This window comes from Rhipicephalus microplus, unplaced genomic scaffold (genome assembly GCF_043290135.1).
Source record: "Rhipicephalus microplus isolate Deutch F79 unplaced genomic scaffold, USDA_Rmic scaffold_218, whole genome shotgun sequence".
Taxonomy (NCBI): domain Eukaryota; kingdom Metazoa; phylum Arthropoda; class Arachnida; order Ixodida; family Ixodidae; genus Rhipicephalus; species Rhipicephalus microplus.
This window is the reverse complement of record NW_027464789.1, coordinates 85,001-100,000: the sequence shown is the minus strand read 5'-3', so window position 1 is coordinate 100,000 and position 15,000 is coordinate 85,001. Positions and strand designations below refer to the sequence as shown.

Below are 15,000 nucleotides of genomic sequence, written 5' to 3'. Positions count from 1 at the left end.
CGAAAGGAACGGCGCGCAGTAGGGGTTTAAAACAAAGCTGGTCCCAAAATCGCGCCAAGTACGAAAGGAACAGCGCGGTCGAGACTCGGAAGAAAAAGCTTTCAAAGTGTCGTAGCACGATGCACACTGCTGTTCGTGTGGAACAAACGTGACTACCGTGCTGTACGGTGGAGTTCTGTGCGCAAAAGCGGCGCGTGTGTTTCTAAGCACCACAGCGTTGTGTCAAAAAAGAGGTGCCTGAGAGAAACGCATGCGACTGCCGTGCTTTGCGGCATAGCACCGTGCGCAAAAACGGTGCGCATGCAAGAGGTGTCAGAGCTAGCGAACTTGTGCCACGAGCAACAGGTCACTAAAAGCCTATAGATGACGGTGTTGGAGGAAAAGAAAAATATCGAGAAAGCACTGCGGTGTGCCGTGCGTAGGGACGGGCGCGCGTGCCACATGCCGCCGAAATATGGGTGTCGGAGAAAACAGAGTGCCGCGCGTAACGAGGGGCGCGCGTGTTACAGAGAGATATGCCCAAACGCATGAAAGTGTACGCAGGTGTCCTAAGGCAGTTTTTTTTTTTTTCCTCATTTTGATGTCGCCCCGGCTGACGCGGTTTTCGTTTTTCCGTGCCGCCCCGGCTGACGCGGTTTTCGTTTTTCCGTGCCGCCCCGGCTGACGCAGTTTTTGCGCCGCCCCGGCTGACGCGGTTTTTGCGCCGCCCCGGCTGACGCGGTTTTCGCGCCGCCCCGGCTGACGCGGTTTTCGCGCCGCCCCGGCTGACGCGGTTTTTGCGTCGCCCCGGCTGACGCGGTTCGGACTTTGCACTTTTTGGCTCACCCCGGCTGGCGGCCCACTCACTCGATCGCCAGGTCTGTTTGCCCCGGTGGTTCCACCGCCAGGCTTAAGCGCGAACTTTTTTTGTTTGTTTTCTTTTGATTAAGCGCAAGCTTTTTTCTTTGTTTTCTTTTGATTAAGCGCGGGCTTTTTTCTTTGTTTTTTTTTTATTTCGCCCCGGCAGACGCGGTTTTTGCGCCGCCCCGGCTGACGCGGTTTTTGCCGCCCCGGCTGACGCAGTTCGGACTTAGCACTTTTCGGCTGTGCCTGGCTGGCGGCCCACTCACTCGATCGCCATGTCTGTTTGCCACAGTTTTCCCGGTGGTGCCGCACCCGGGCTCGCCCCGGCTGACGCAGTTTTCGCGCCGCCCCGGCTGACGCGGTTTCGTGCCGCCCCGGCAGACGCGGTTTTCGCGCCGCCCCGGCTGACGCGGTTTCGTGCCGCCCCGGCAGACGCAGTTCGGACTTAGCACTTTTCGGCTGTGCCTGGCTGGCGGCCCACTCACTCAATCGCCATGTCTGTTTGCCACAGTTTTCCCGGTGGTGCCGCACCCGGGCTCGCCCCGGCTGACGCAGTTTTCGCGCCGCCCCGGCTGACGCGGTTTCGTGCCGCCCCGGCAGACGCGGTTTTCGCGCCGCCCCGGCTGACGCGGTTTCGTGCCGCCCCGGCAGACGCAGTTCGGACTTAGCACTTTTCGGCTGTGCCTGGCTGGCGGCCCACTCACTCGATCGCCATGTCTGTTTGCCACAGTTTTCCCGGTGGTGCCGCACCCGGGCTCGCCCCGGCAGACGCGTTTTTTTTTTTTCTTTCGCCCCGGCTGACGCAGTTTTCGCGCCGCCCCGGCTGACGCGGTTTCGTGCCGCCCCGGCAGACGCGGTTTTTTGCGCCGCCCCGGCTGACGCGGTTTTTGCCGCCCCGGCTGACGCAGTTCGGACTTAGCACTTTTCGGCTGTGCCTGGCTGGCGGCCCACTCACTCGATCGCCATGTCTGTTTGCCACAGTTTTCCCGGTGGTGCCGCACCCGGGCTCGCCCCGGCTGACGCAGTTTTCGCGCCGCCCCGGCTGACGCGGTTTCGTGCCGCCCCGGCAGACGCGGTTTTCGCGCCGCCCCGGCTGACGCGGTTTCGTGCCGCCCCGGCAGACGCAGTTCGGACTTAGCACTTTTCGGCTGTGCCTGGCTGGCGGCCCACTCACTCGATCGCCATGTCTGTTTGCCACAGTTTTCCCGGTGGTGCCGCACCCGGGCTCGCCCCGGCTGACGCAGTTTTCGCGCCGCCCCGGCTGACGCGGTTTCGTGCCGCCCCGGCAGACGCGGTTTTCGCGCCGCCCCGGCTGACGCGGTTTCGTGCCGCCCCGGCAGACGCAGTTCGGACTTAGCACTTTTCGGCTGTGCCTGGCTGGCGGCCCACTCACTCGATCGCCATGTCTGTTTGCCACAGTTTTCCCGGTGGTGCCGCACCCGGGCTCGCCCCGGCAGACGCGTTTTTTTTTTTCTTTCGCCCCGGCTGACGCAGTTTTCGCGCCGCCCCGGCTGACGCGGTTTCGTGCCGCCCCGGCAGACGCGGTTTTTTTGCGCCGCCCCGGCTGACGCGGTTTTTGCCGCCCCGGCTGACGCAGTTCGGACTTGGCACTTTTTGGCTGAGCCTGGCTGGTGGCCCACTCACTCGATCGCCATGTCTGTTAGCCACAGTTTTCCCGGTGGTGCCGCACCCGGGCTCGCCCCGGCTGACGCAGTTTTCGCGCCGCCCCGGCAGACGCGGTTTTCGCGCCGCCCCGGCTGACGCGGTTTTTGCCGCCCCGGCTGACGCAGTTCGGACTTGGCACTTTTTGGGCTGAGCCTGGCTGGCGGCCCACTCACTCGATCGCCATGTCTGTTTGCCACAGTCTTCCCGGTGGTGCCGCACCCGGGCTCGCCCCGGCAGACGCGTTTTTTTTTTCTTTCGCCCCGGCAGACGTGGTTCCCCCCCCCCCCCTTTTCGCTCGCCCCGGCTGACGAGGTTTTCGCGCCGCCCCGGCTGACGCAGTTTTCGCGCCGCCCCGGCTGACGCGGTTTCGTGCCGCCCCGGCTGACGCGGTTTTCGCGCCGCCCCGGCTGACGCGGTTTTTGCGTCGCCCCGGCTGACACGGTTCGGACTTTGCACTTTTCGGCTGTGCCTGGCTGGCGGCCCACTCACTCGATCGCCATGTCTGTTTGCCACAGTTTTCCCGGTGGTGCCGCACCCGGGCTCGCCCCGGCTGACGCAGTTTTCGCGCCGCCCCGGCTGACGCGGTTTCGTGCCGCCCCGGCAGACGCGGTTTTCGCGCCGCCCCGGCTGACGCGGTTTCGTGCCGCCCCGGCAGACGCAGTTCGGACTTAGCACTTTTCGGCTGTGCCTGGCTGGCGGCCCACTCACTCGATCGCCATGTCTGTTTGCCACAGTTTTCCCGGTGGTGCCGCACCCGGGCTCGCCCCGGCTGACGCAGTTTTCGCGCCGCCCCGGCTGACGCGGTTTCGTGCCGCCCCGGCAGACGCGGTTTTCGCGCCGCCCCGGCTGACGCGGTTTCGTGCCGCCCCGGCAGACGCAGTTCGGACTTAGCACTTTTCGGCTGTGCCTGGCTGGCGGCCCACTCACTCGATCGCCATGTCTGTTTGCCACAGTTTTCCCGGTGGTGCCGCACCCGGGCTCGCCCCGGCAGACGCGTTTTTTTTTTTTCTTTCGCCCCGGCTGACGCAGTTTTCGCGCCGCCCCGGCTGACGCGGTTTCGTGCCGCCCCGGCAGACGCGGTTTTTTGCGCCGCCCCGGCTGACGCGGTTTTTGCCGCCCCGGCTGACGCAGTTCGGACTTAGCACTTTTCGGCTGTGCCTGGCTGGCGGCCCACTCACTCGATCGCCATGTCTGTTTGCCACAGTTTTCCCGGTGGTGCCGCACCCGGGCTCGCCCCGGCTGACGCAGTTTTCGCGCCGCCCCGGCTGACGCGGTTTCGTGCCGCCCCGGCAGACGCGGTTTTCGCGCCGCCCCGGCTGACGCGGTTTCGTGCCGCCCCGGCAGACGCAGTTCGGACTTAGCACTTTTCGGCTGTGCCTGGCTGGCGGCCCACTCACTCGATCGCCATGTCTGTTTGCCACAGTTTTCCCGGTGGTGCCGCACCCGGGCTCGCCCCGGCTGACGCAGTTTTCGCGCCGCCCCGGCTGACGCGGTTTCGTGCCGCCCCGGCAGACGCGGTTTTCGCGCCGCCCCGGCTGACGCGGTTTCGTGCCGCCCCGGCAGACGCAGTTCGGACTTAGCACTTTTCGGCTGTGCCTGGCTGGCGGCCCACTCACTCGATCGCCATGTCTGTTTGCCACAGTTTTCCCGGTGGTGCCGCACCCGGGCTCGCCCCGGCAGACGCGTTTTTTTTTTTCTTTCGCCCCGGCTGACGCAGTTTTCGCGCCGCCCCGGCTGACGCGGTTTCGTGCCGCCCCGGCAGACGCGGTTTTTTTGCGCCGCCCCGGCTGACGCGGTTTTTGCCGCCCCGGCTGACGCAGTTCGGACTTGGCACTTTTTGGCTGAGCCTGGCTGGTGGCCCACTCACTCGATCGCCATGTCTGTTAGCCACAGTTTTCCCGGTGGTGCCGCACCCGGGCTCGCCCCGGCTGACGCAGTTTTCGCGCCGCCCCGGCAGACGCGGTTTTCGCGCCGCCCCGGCTGACGCGGTTTTTGCCGCCCCGGCTGACGCAGTTCGGACTTGGCACTTTTTGGGCTGAGCCTGGCTGGCGGCCCACTCACTCGATCGCCATGTCTGTTTGCCACAGTCTTCCCGGTGGTGCCGCACCCGGGCTCGCCCCGGCAGACGCGTTTTTTTTTTCTTTCGCCCCGGCAGACGTGGTTCCCCCCCCCCCCTTTTCGCTCGCCCCGGCTGACGAGGTTTTCGCGCCGCCCCGGCTGACGCAGTTTTCGCGCCGCCCCGGCTGACGCGGTTTCGTGCCGCCCCGGCTGACGCGGTTTTCGCGCCGCCCCGGCTGACGCGGTTTTTGCGTCGCCCCGGCTGACACGGTTCGGACTTTGCACTTTTCGGCTGTGCCTGGCTGGCGGCCCACTCACTCGATCGCCATGTCTGTTTGCCACAGTTTTCCCGGTGGTGCCGCACCCGGGCTTGCCCCGGCAGACGCGTTTTTTTTTTTTCTTTTCGCCCCGGCTGACGCAGTTTTCGCCCCGCCCCGGCTGACGCGGTTTCGTGCCGCCCCGGCAGACGCGGTTTTTTGCGCCGCCCCGGCTGACGCGGTTTTTGCCGCCCCGGCTGACGCAGTTCGGACTTTGCACTTTTTGGCTGAGCCTGGCTGGCGGCCCACTCACTCGATCGCCATGTCTGTTTGCCACAGTTTTCCCGGTGGTGCCGCACCCGGGCTCGCCCCGGCAGACGCGTTTTTTTTTTTCCTTCGCCCCGGCAGACGTGGTTCCCCCCCCCCCCTCCGTCTTTCTTTTTGTTTTTTTTTTTTTCGCCGCGGCTGAAGAGGATTTTTCGGTGCCTCGACGCCCCGGTAGTCGCGGTTTTTCCGTTTCCGCACGGCCCCGGCTGACGCTGCTCGGTCACAGTCGCCTTTTGTGAGGATTGCAGACTTCTTGAGCGCGGGTGTTTTTTTTTTGTTGTTGTTGTTGTTTTATTACGCATTCGCTCCAGCAGACGCTGTTTAGACTTTTTGTTTCCTCTTTTATCCTGCGACGAGGTGACGAGGTTTATTCGGTGCCCCGCCGCCCCGGCTGAAGTGATTTTTCCTGTCCCGTGCCGCCCCGGCTGACGCGGTTGGGACTTCGCGTTTGTTCGGCCGCCACGGGTTTTGGCGCACTCGCTCGGTTGCTTGTTGTTGCCACTTGTTGCGAACCCAGGTTTCTTGAGCGAGCGCGGGCGTTTTTTCTTCCTTTCTTTCTTTGTTCTATGTGTTAGCGAATCGGCCTTTAATATCACACGAGGACTCACAACCAACAATTTTCAGTTTGAAGTGTAAAAAGTCTGCAGGTGTTGACGTAACTGACTTGCCCCGTACCCTTGAGTACATCCATGAAGTTCTCGTAGTACTACTAAATCGCATTATTCCAAGTGGAGAAATTCCCATAAACTTGCAAACCTCTACACGAAAATCGGTGCGCGTGATAAAGTTGAAAATTATCGTCCGATATCAAATGTGCCTTCTATAACACAAATTCTAGGAAAAAAAAAAAAAAACACTTGTTCGCCGTTTTCTGCGCCGTGACTGGCAGCACTCCGGCGAAGCGAAACGGGGTCGATTCGAGCACGATATCGGCGTCTTTCGACGTGCTCGCCGGCGACCGTCGCACGAGTACGTCGCACGAGCGCGTCTGCCGGGGCGCCGTTTGCGAAGCCGACGCAAAAGTGGGAACCGCCGCTCGGATGATCGCCGCTTTCGGCAGAGTGAGTGTTGGCACTCCGGGGAAGCGAAACAGCGTGAATGCGCCCACGAAATCGGCGTATTTTGAAGTGCCCGCCGGCGACCGTCGCACGAGTACGGTAAACCGCGTCAGCCGGGGCGTAGTTCGGGACGCCGACGAAAAAGTGGGAAGCGCAACTCGGATCTTCGCCGTTTTTGCAGGAGTGAGTGGCGGCCCTCCTGCGAGACCAAGAAGCATCGATTCGTGCACGAATTCGGCGCCTTTCGACGTGATCGCCGGCGACCGTCGCTCGAGTAGGGCAAACCGCGTCTGCCGGGGCGGGCTTCGGGACGCCGATGCGAAAGTGGGAAACGCTGCTCGGATGTTCGCCGTTTTTGGCCGAGTGAGTGCTGGCACTCGGGCGAAGCCAAACGGGGCCGATTACGGCACGATATCGGCGTCTTTCGACGTGCCCGGCGGCGACCGTCGCACGAGTACGGTAAACCGCGTCAGCCCGGGCGGAGTTCGGGACGCCGATGCGAAAGTGGAGAACGCCGCTCGGATCTTCGCCGTTTTTGGAGGAGTGAGTGGCGGCACTCCGGAGAAGCCAAGGAGCGCCAATTAGCGCACGATATCGGCGTCTTTCGACGCGCTCGCCGGCGACCGTCGAACGAGTAGGGCAAACCGCGTCTGCCGGGGCGGGGTTTACGACGCCGACGCAAAAGTGGGAACCGCCGCTCGGATGTTGGCCGTTTTTGGCAGAGTGAGTGCTGGCACACCGGCGACGCGAAAGAGCGCGAAAGCGCCCACGAAAGTGGCGTATTTGGACGTGCTTGACGGCGACCGCTGCAGGAGTACGAAAAACCACGTCAGCCGGGGCGAGCGACCCACGGCGGTCTGGGTGCTTATCGCTGCTATTATAGGGGCACCCCGGCAGACGCAGAAAAAAAAAATTTTTTTTCGACCTTCTTTTTTGCTGGTCGAGCTCGGGTAACCCAGGTCGCAATGGGAGCCGCGCACGAAAGCGGCGTCGCGAGACGCGTTCGCGGTCGCTAGTCGCACGAGCTCGGCAACCGCGTCAGCCGGCGCGGAGTTCGGGATGCCGACGGCTAAGTGGGTACCGCTGCTCGGATGTTCGCCGTTTTTGGCCGAGTGAGTGCTGGCACTCCGGCGAAGCGAAACGGGGCCGATTCGGGCACGATATCGGCGTATTTCGACGTGCTCGCCGGCGACCGTCGCACGAGTATGGCAAAGCGCGTCTGCCGGGGCGAGGTTTGCGATGCCGACGAAAAAGTGGGAAGCGCCGCTCGGATCTTCGCCGTTTTTGCAGGAGTGAGTGGCGGCCCTCCTGCGAGACCAAGAAGCATCGACTCGCGCACGATATCGGTGTCTTTCGACGTGCCCGCCGGCCACCGCCGCACGAGTACGGCAAACCGCGTATGCCGGGGCGGGGTTGGCGACGCCGACGCAAAAGTGGGAACCGCCACTAGGATGTTCGCCGTTTTTGGCAGAGTGAGTGCTGGCACACCGGCGACGCGAAAGAGCGCGAAAGCGCCCACGAAAGTGGCGTATTTGGACGTGCTTGACGGCGACCGCTGCAGGAGTACGAAAAACCACGTCAGCCGGGGCGAGCGACCCACGGCGGTCTGGGTGCTTATCGCTGCTATTATAGGGGCACCCCGGCAGACGCAGAAAAAAAAATTTTTTTTCGACCTTCTTTTTTGCTGGTCGAGCTCGGGTAACCCAGGTCGCAATGGGAGCCGCGCACGAAAGCGGCGTCGCGAGACGCGTTCGCGGTCGCTAGTCGCACGAGCTCGGCAACCGCGTCAGCCGGCGCGGAGTTCGGGATGCCGACGGCTAAGTGGGTACCGCTGCTCGGATGTTCGCCGTTTTTGGCCGAGTGAGTGCTGGCACTCCGGCGAAGCGAAACGGGGCCGATTCGGGCACGATATCGGCGTATTTCGACGTGCTCGCCGGCGACCGTCGCACGAGTACGGCAAAGCGCGTCTGCCGGGGCGAGGTTTGCGATGCCGACGAAAAAGTGGGAAGCGCCGCTCGGATCTTCGCCGTTTTTGCAGGAGTGAGTGGCGGCCCTCCTGCGAGACCAAGAAGCATCGACTCGCGCACGATATCGGTGTCTTTCGACGTGCCCGCCGGCCACCGCCGCACGAGTACGGCAAACCGCGTATGCCGGGGCGGGGTTGGCGACGCCGACGCAAAAGTGGGAACCGCCACTAGGATGTTCGCCGTTTTTGGCAGAGTGAGTGCTGGCACTCCGGCGAAGCGAAAGAGCGCGAATGCGCCCACGAAAGTGGCGTGTTTGGACGTGCTTGACGACGACCACCGCAGGAAAACGAAAAACCACGTCAGCCGGGGCGAGCGACCCATGGCGGTCTGGGTGCTTATCGCTGCTATTATAGGGGCACCCCGGCAGACGCAAAAAAAAAAAATTTTTTTCGACATTCTTTCTTGCTCGTCGACCTCGGGTGACCCAGGTCGCAGTGGGAGCCGCGCACGAAAGCGGCGTCGCGAGACGGCTTCGCGGTCGCTAGTCGCACGAGCTCGGCAACCGCGTCTGCCGGGGCGGAGTTCGGGACGCCGACGGCTAAGTGGGAACCGCCGCTCGGATGTTCGCCGTTTGTGGCCGAGTGAGTGCTGGCACTCCGGCGAAGCCAAACGGGGCCGATTCCGGCACGATATCGGCGTCTTTCTACGTGCTCGCCGGCGACCGTCGCACGAGTACGGCAAAGTGCGTCTGCCTGGGCGGGGTTTGCGACGCGTACGCAATAGTGAGAACCGTCGCTCGGATGTTCGTCGTCTTTCGCCGAGCCAGTGCTGGCACTCCGGCGAAGCCGAACGGAGCCGATTCGGGCACGATATCGGCGTCTTTCCACGTGCTCGCCGGCGACCGTCGCACGAGTACGGTAAACCGCGTCAGCCGGGGCGGAGTTCGGGACGCCGATGCGAAAGTGGGAAGCGCCGCTCGGATCTTCGCCGTTTTTGGAGGAGTCAGTGGCGGCACTCCGGTGAAGCCAAGGTGCGCCAATTCGCGCACGATATCGGCGTCTTTCGACGTGCCCGCCGGCCACCGTCGCACGAGTACGGCAAACCTCGTCTGCCGGGGCGGGGTTTGCGACGCCGACGCAAAAGTGGGAACCGCCGCTCGGATGTTCGCCGTTTTTGGCAGAGTGAGTGCTGGCACTCCGGCGAAGCGAAAGAGCGTGAATGCGCCCACGAAAGTAGCGTATTTGGACGTGCTTGACGGCGACCGCCGCAGGAGTACGAAAAACCACGTCAGCCGGGGCGAGCGACCCACGGCGGTCTGGGTGCTTATCGCTGCTATTATAGGGGCACCCCGGCAGACGCAGAAAGAAAAAAAAAAAAAAATGGGGACATGGCGTGCGTCACCGTGCGGCTTCGCAGCGTTGCCGAAGTCGCCGAGCCCTTCGACTGAGCCGAACGGCGGACAGGGAACGTTGGTCGGCCGTTCTAACCTGTCGGTGCCACGCCGAGACGTCGTTAAGGAAAACCGCGTCGTGGGCCTCTACGACGCCGTCGAGTCGTTGTACGTTTGGTGTCCAGCGTGTCGGCGGCGAGTAGCGGACACGTCGTTCACGACTTCGGTCTTTCGCAGTCGACGCGAACTTGCGGAGAGTCGTGGTGCCTCACGTTTTCGGCAGAAACCGCGGCGGAATTTTCCCGTGCGTGCGCGCACGACCTCGGTGCTGTGCCGTCAGCGTAGTGTTGCACAAACTCGTGGCCTACCCAAGGTGCGGTACGTTTGCGGCCGTATCCTCGGTGGGAATTTCGTGAGTAGGGTCGCAAATTCTACGACCTCGGCGGGTTTGAGAGCGACGTAGACTTGTGGCACGCTCAACGTGCCACACGTTTCGGGGCACACCCGCGGTGAAATTTTCTCGAGTACGCTCGTATTAGTGCCCAAGGAGGTCTGGGTACTTATCGCTGCTATTATGTGGGGGTTCTCGTGAGCGGCGTACGCGAAAGCGACCGGGTGTCTGATATGCGGCGGGCTTCGGCCTCGTCAAGCGTGTCCTCGGGTCTGCTCCAGGGGAATCCACGGCAGTCGTCTGCAGCCTCATCCGCTTGATGCGTTAGGGGCTGGTTGTCGGACGGTGCCGTTTTACCACGATATCGAGGTGTGTTCCGTGTCGTCCTCGGGCGATTCAGATGCGAAAGCGCCGAAGACGCGGGCGTGACCCGTCGTCTGGCGGCTTTGCAGTCTCGGCTCCGTTGCTAGTTCCGGCCGGTCCACCGACAGTGCAGCGGGCTTGGGCAACCCGCACGGCGCGACCGAGTCGATGCAACGAAAAAGAGCGAGCATGAACGTGCTTCTTGCCGCACGGCTCCCACTCGTCTTTCGGGAAGGTTGTGCCGTAGCGAGCTCGAACGCCGTCATCTCGGAGTGCAAAATAAGCGTGTTGGGGCGCCTGAAGGTGGCCTCCGCCGCACACAGACTGCGTCCGGCCCGCCGAAGGCGAGGACGGACGCGCAGTCGAACGATTACCTGGTTGATCCTGCCAGTAATCATATGCTTGTCTCAAAGATTAAGCCATGCATGTCTAAGTACATGCCGAAATAAGGCGAAACCGCGAATGGCTCATTAAATCAGTTATGGTTCCTTAGATCGTTTCTTCCTACTTGGATAACTGTGGCAATTCTAGAGCTAATACATGCAGTGAGCCTGGAGCCCTTTGGGTAACGGGTGCTTTTATTAGACCAAGATCGATCGGGTTTCGGCCCGTATTGTGTGGTGACTCTGGATAACTTTGTGCTGATCGCATGGCCACGAGCCGGCGACGTTTCTTTCAAGTGTCTGCCTTATCAACTTTCGATGGTAGGTTACTTGCTTACCATGGTTGTTACGGGTAACGGAGAATCAGGGTTCGATTCCGGAGAGGGAGCCTGAGAAACGGCTACCACATCCAAGGCAGGCAGCAGGCGCGCAAATTACCCACTCCCGGCACGGGGAGGTAGTGACGAAAAATAACAATACGGGACTCTTTTGAGGCCCCGTAATTGAAATGAGTACACTCTAAATCCTTTAACGAGGATCAATTGGAGGGCAAGTCTGGTGCCAGCAGCCGCGGTAATTCCAGCTCCAATAGCGTATACTAAAGCTGCTGCGGTTAAAAAGCTCGTAGTTGGATCTCAGTTCCAGACGAGTAGTGCATCTACCCGATGCGACGGCTCGGACTGAACATCATGCCGGTTCTTTCTTGGTGCACTTCATTGTGTGCCTCGAGATGGCCGGTGCTTTTACTTTGAAAAAATTAGAGTGCTCAACGCAGGCGAGTCGCCTGAATAAACTTGCATGGAATAATAGAACAAGACCTCGTTTCTGTTCTGTTGGTTTTTGGAATACGAGGTAATGATTAAGAGGGACGGACGGGGGCATTCGTATTGCGGCGCTAGAGGTGAAATTCTTGGACCGTCGCAAGACGAACTACTGCGAAAGCATTTGCCAAGAATGTTTTCATTGATCAAGAACGAAAGTCAGAGGTTCGAAGGCGATCAGATACCGCCCTAGTTCTGACCATAAACGATGCCAACCAGCGATCCGCCTGAGTTACTCAAATGACTCGGCGGGCAGCTTCCGGGAAACCAAAGTATTTGGGTTCCGGGGGAAGTATGGTTGCAAAGCTGAAACTTAAAGGAATTGACGGAAGGGCACCACCAGGAGTGGAGCCTGCGGCTTAATTTGACTCAACACGGGAAAACTTACCCGGCCCGGACACTGGGAGGATTGACAGATTGAGAGCTCTTTCTTGATTCGGTGGATGGTGGTGCATGGCCGTTCTTAGTTGGTGGAGCGATTTGTCTGGTTAATTCCGATAACGAACGAGACTCTAGCCTATTAAATAGGTGCGGGGTTCCCAGCACCTTACAACCTTCTTAGAGGGACAAGCGGCTCCTAGCCGCACGAAACAGAGCAATAACAGGTCTGTGATGCCCTTAGATGTCCGGGGCCGCACGCGCGCTACACTGAAGGAAGCAGCGTGTCTTTATCCCTGTCTGAAAAGACTGGGTAACCCGTGGAACTTCTTTCGTGATTGGGATAGGGGCTTGCAATTGTTCCCCTTGAACGAGGAATTCCCAGTAAGCGCGAGTCATAAGCTCGCGTTGATTACGTCCCTGCCCTTTGTACACACCGCCCGTCGCTACTACCGATTGAATGATTTAGTGAGGTCTTCGGACCGATGTCCGGCGCGGCCTTTCGGTTGCGCCGGTCTGTTGGAAAGATGACCAAACTTGATCATTTAGAGGAAGTAAAAGTCGTAACAAGGTTTCCGTAGGTGAACCTGCGGAAGGATCATTAACGGATTGTGAAGGGTGAGCGCCTCAGCTGCGTCTGCGCCCGACACTTTCTGCCGCTGACCCCGTTTGGACGCGGGGTCGGCTTTTCCCCACGGGGCTGCCTGAATGTGGAGCGGCACCCCGTGACAAATTGTTGCGCCCAGCGGACGCCAACACCGCGACCTTGGACGGTCGGCCAGGTGGCGGACGCGGGTACAAACGGCGCAACGCACTCATAGGTCGGCTTTCGACCCGCCACTGCACCGTGGCTCGAAGCGCTCGAAATGCGCGACCCGACCGCTGCGGGACCGCCTAGTACTGTAAACAGGAGCGGCGGAGCGCGAACGGCGAGTCGTGGTTACGTCGGTAGAAGGCGAGGCTGCGCGTTCCCGAAACGCCAGCCGAGTGCCCTCCCGACCGTTCGAGCGTGCAAGAACGAGACCCGACAATCGCGCGGCGACTGCCAAGTACGAGAGGAACGGCACAAGCGTCGGCGGTCGGTCAAGGAACTGGCGATGTGACGGGTCCGCTGTGCACCAGTGCATACCGTCCCGCCGTCCGCGGCAAGCGCCTCCGCGTCCTCGGGTGACGGAGGCTGCCGGTCGGTTCTTGCAGGCGAGGGATCTCGCTGGCACCGGTTCGCGTTGACGCGCGGCCGGTCATGGCACGGCGATGCGACGGCCGAGGTGCGCAGTACTCGATGGAGGAACCGCACGCTCCGATGACCGTCCCGCCCTCCGCGGCGTATGCGTACCGACCGTAATGGTTGCAGCAGCGCCGGCCGGCTTTTGAATTCGCCACACGAAACACGGTGCGAGATCGCGGTTAGGGGAGCGTCGACGTTGCCAGGCGTTTTGCTTGCTGCCGAGGGAAAGGCGGCACGGCCACGTCGCGCTCGTCGCGATTAGCGGGTCTGCGCGCTTTGGGAAGGTGCCGCAACGACTTGCCGAAAGAGGAAGCACGGAAGAACGAGGGACTTGGACGTCCCGACAATTGAACGCACTTGCGGCCAGGCCCTTGCTGGCTTCGTTCTTCCGCCTCGAGTAGGCTCGTACGCGGCTCCGGCGCCGAAAGTGGTCCTTGGCACCGACTTCGGTGGACGTGGGAAGTGCCGCGCAAGTACGGCGCGCCTGGCTCCACCTGTTGGCTAAAGTAGGCAGCCGGATCGGCATTTTGGTGTGCGGTGGCAAACCGTGGATGCGAAAAAAGCTTGTGCGATTTCGTGGAACAAAAAGCGGGGGTCCCCCTTTTTATGCGGAGGAGACCGACCCGCCTGCCGTGGTGAACCGCGACGCCACGGTAAAAACGGGAGAGGCTTGTCGATGGGACCGTGCATCCCGCGCTCCACGGAGGCCGGGAGGCGGCCGCCCGAGGAAATGTGTAGCCGTCGAGGCCCGCATCTGCGTGCACTCTTATCCAAATGGGTGTACCGCAGGCATTTTCTGGTTAGGCGGGCCAATGAGAGCGAGCACACAACGATACCTACGGGTCCGGCTTGGAGAACCGGCTTCGACGCCTCCCGAGTATTTATAGAGGGGTGGACCACGAAAGCACTCGCAAGTAGCGAAAGCGAAACGCCGTCCGAAACACACCGTTTGCTCGATTTGCGGCAGCCGAAAAAGGCGCGGCAGAGTTTTGGAGTCCAAGCGTGCGCTGAAAAGCGCCCTTCTTGGCCACTGTTTGGCCGAGTGCCAGAAACGTTTGGTTTTGACTGTACGGAATTGAACAAACACTTTTTCACGACTCTAAGCGGTGGATCACTCGGTTCTCGGGTCGATGAAGAACGCAGCCAGCTGCGAGACTTGGTGTGAATTGCAGGACACACTGAGCACTGATTCTTTGAACGCACATTGCGGCCTTGGGTCTTCCCTTGGCTTCGTCTGTCTGAGGGTCGGATCACATATCAAGAGAGCCTTCGGCGCACAAGGGAACGTGAGCCGTCGACTCGTTTTGACCGCGTCGGCAACACGGACAGCACGCTGAACACCTCACAGCGAGCGCCAACAGCGGCCACTCAAGGGCGAGACGGTGGCGACCGTCGTGCCAGAGCCCAACCGAAACGGGGGCGACCGACTGCATTGAGGATGTGGCACCTCGTTGAGACCGCCGCAGGACTTCGAGTCGGAAGGAAGCCTGCAGGGAAAGTGCGGTCGAGGTTGCGTACTCCTCTCTGCGACCGGGCGCGCAAGAGCTGCGAGAGCCACGGACGCGCAACTTTAACGCACGGTAAACACGAGGAGCGAAAGCCGGCCAGCAAAGCTTCTCCAGCCGTGCGCAAAGTGCGCGAGATCGCAGCCTTGCGTTGCGCTTGTTGCCCTCGAAGTAAGCAGGGTGTCCCGTAGACCGGGCGCTCGAACACGCTGCGGGGCCGTGCCTCCTCCAGGCTTTGCCGCGCGAACAGGGAACGTTCGCGCGCAAAGCGCAGGGAGGTGAGGAGGCTGCGCCCGACGTTTGCGGTTCGCTGCGTACGCGGTTGATGCGGAGAGCACGGCGCGACGACTTGCCGCGAAGCGGAAA

The 15,000-nt window shown here is 61.5% G+C and overlaps 2 non-coding genes across 2 annotated transcripts; both read left to right on the top strand.

The window, feature by feature from the left end:
- The first annotated feature begins 10,690 nt into the window (after positions 1 to 10,690).
- On the top strand, positions 10,691 to 12,505 carry LOC142792407 (small subunit ribosomal RNA). Its single transcript, XR_012890897.1, has one exon. It is a non-coding gene; the product is annotated as a small subunit ribosomal RNA (ribosomal RNA).
- A 1,719-nt stretch (positions 12,506 to 14,224) lies between these two features.
- LOC142792412 (5.8S ribosomal RNA) lies at positions 14,225 to 14,377 on the top strand. Its single transcript, XR_012890902.1, has one exon. It is a non-coding gene; the product is annotated as a 5.8S ribosomal RNA (ribosomal RNA).
- The last annotated feature ends 623 nt before the right edge of the window (positions 14,378 to 15,000 follow it).